The following is a 2,500-nucleotide window of genomic DNA, read 5'->3' on the forward strand; positions in this document are numbered from 1 at the left end:
CCTAACCCTAACCCTAACCCTAACCCTAACCCTAACCCTAACCCTAACCCTAACCCTAACCCTAACCCTAACCCTAACCCTAACCCTAACCCTAACCCTAACCCTAACCCTAACCCTAACCCTAACCCTAACCCTAACCCTAACCCTAACCCTAACCCTAACCCTAACCCTAACCCTAACCCTAACCTAACCCTAACCCTAACCCTAACCCTAACCCTAACCCTAACCCTAACCCTAACCCTAACCCTAACCCTAACCCTAACCCTAACCCTAACCCTAACCCTAACCCTAACCCTAACCCTAACCCTAACCCTAACCCTATCCCCTAACCCTAACCCTAACCCTAACCCTAACCCTAACCCTAACCCTAACCCTAACCCTAACCCTAACCCTAACCCTAACCCTAACCCTAACCCTAACCCTAACCCTAACCCTAACCCTAACCCTAACCCTAACCCTAACCCTAACCCTAACCCTAACCCTAACCCTAACCCTAACCCTAACCCTAACCCTAACCCTAACCCTAACCCTAACCCTAACCCTAACCCTAACCCTAACCCTAACCCTAACCCTAACCCTAACCCTAACCCTAACCCTAACCCTAACCCTAACCCTAACCCTAACCCTAACCCTAACCCTAACCCTAACCCTAACCCTAACCCTAACCCCTAACCTAACCCTAACCCTAACCCTAACCCTAACCCTAACCCTAACCCTAACCCTAACCCTAACCCTAACCCTAACCCTAACCCTAACCCTAACCCTAACCCTAACCCTAACCCTAACCCTAACCCTAACCCTAACCCTAACCCTAACCCTAACCCTAACCCTAACCCTAACCCTAACCCTAACCCTAACCCTAACCCTAACCCTAACCCTAACCCTAACCCTAACCCTAACCCTAACCCTAACCCTAACCCTAACCCTAACCCTAACCCTAACCCTAACCCTAACCCTAACCCTAACCCTAACCCTAACCCTAACCCTAACCCTAACCCTAACCCTAACCCGAACCCTAACCCTAACCCTACCCTAACCCTAACCCTAACCCTAACCCTAACCCTAACCCTAACCCTAACCCTAACCCTAACCCTAACCCTAACCCTAACCCTAACCCTAACCCTAACCCTAACCCTAACCCTAACCCTAACCCTAACCCTAACCCTAACCCTAACCCTAACCCTAAACCCTAACCCTAACCCTAACCCTAACCCTAACCCTAACCCTAACCCTAACCCTAACCCTAACCCTAACCCTAACCCTAACCCTAACCCTAACCCTAACCCTAACCCTAACCCTAACCCTAACCCTAACCCTAACCCTAACCCTAACCCTAACCCTAACCCTAACCCTAACCCTAACCCTAACCCTAACCCTAACCCTAACCCTAACCCTAACCCTAACCCTAACCCTAACCCTAACCCTAACCCTAACCCTAACCCTAACCCTAACCCTAACCCTAACCCTAACCCTAACCCTAACCCTAACCCTAACCCTAACCCTAACCCTAACCCTAACCCTAACCCTAACCCTAACCCTAACCCTAACCCTAACCCTAACCCTAACCCTAACCCTAACCCTAACCCTAACCCTAACCCTAACCCTAACCCTAACCCTAACCCTAACCCTAACCCTAACCCTAACCCTAACCCTAACCCTAACCCTAACCCTAACCCTAACCCTAACCCTAACCCTAACCCTAACCCTAACCCTAACCCTAACCCTAACCCTAACCCTAACCCTAACCCTAACCCTAACCCTAACCCTAACCCTAACCCTAACCCTAACCCTAACCCTAACCCTAACCCTAACCCTAACCCTAACCCTAACCCTAACCCTAACCCTAACCCTAACCCTAACCCTAACCCTAACCCTAACCCTAACCCTAACCCTAACCCTAACCCTAACCCTAACCCTAACCCTAACCCTAACCCTAACCCTAACCCTAACCCTAACCCTAACCCTAACCCTAACCCTAACCCTAACCCTAACCCTAACCCTAACCCTAACCCTAACCCTAACCCTAACCCTAACCCTAACCCTAACCCTAACCCTAACCCTAACCCTAACCCTAACCCTAACCCTAACCCTAACCCTAACCCTAACCCTAACCCTAACCCTAACCCTAACCCTAACCCTAACCCTAACCCTAACCCTAACCCTAACCCTAACCCTAACCCTAACCCTAACCCTAACCCTAACCCTAACCCTAACCCTAACCCTAACCCTAACCCTAACCCTAACCCTAACCCTAACCCTAACCCTAACCCTAACCCTAACCCTAACCCTAACCCTAACCCTAACCCTAACCCTAACCCTAACCCTAACCCTAACCCTAACCCTAACCCTAACCCTAACCCTAACCCTAACCCTAACCCTAACCCTAACCCTAACCCTAACCCTAACCCTAACCCTAACCCTAACCCTAACCCTAACCCTAACCCTAACCCTAACCCTAACCCTAACCCTAACCCTAACCCTAACCCTAACCCTAACCCTA

The sequence above is a fragment of the Babylonia areolata genome, chromosome 6 (assembly GCF_041734735.1).
Source record: "Babylonia areolata isolate BAREFJ2019XMU chromosome 6, ASM4173473v1, whole genome shotgun sequence".
Lineage (NCBI taxonomy): Eukaryota > Metazoa > Mollusca > Gastropoda > Neogastropoda > Buccinidae > Babylonia > Babylonia areolata.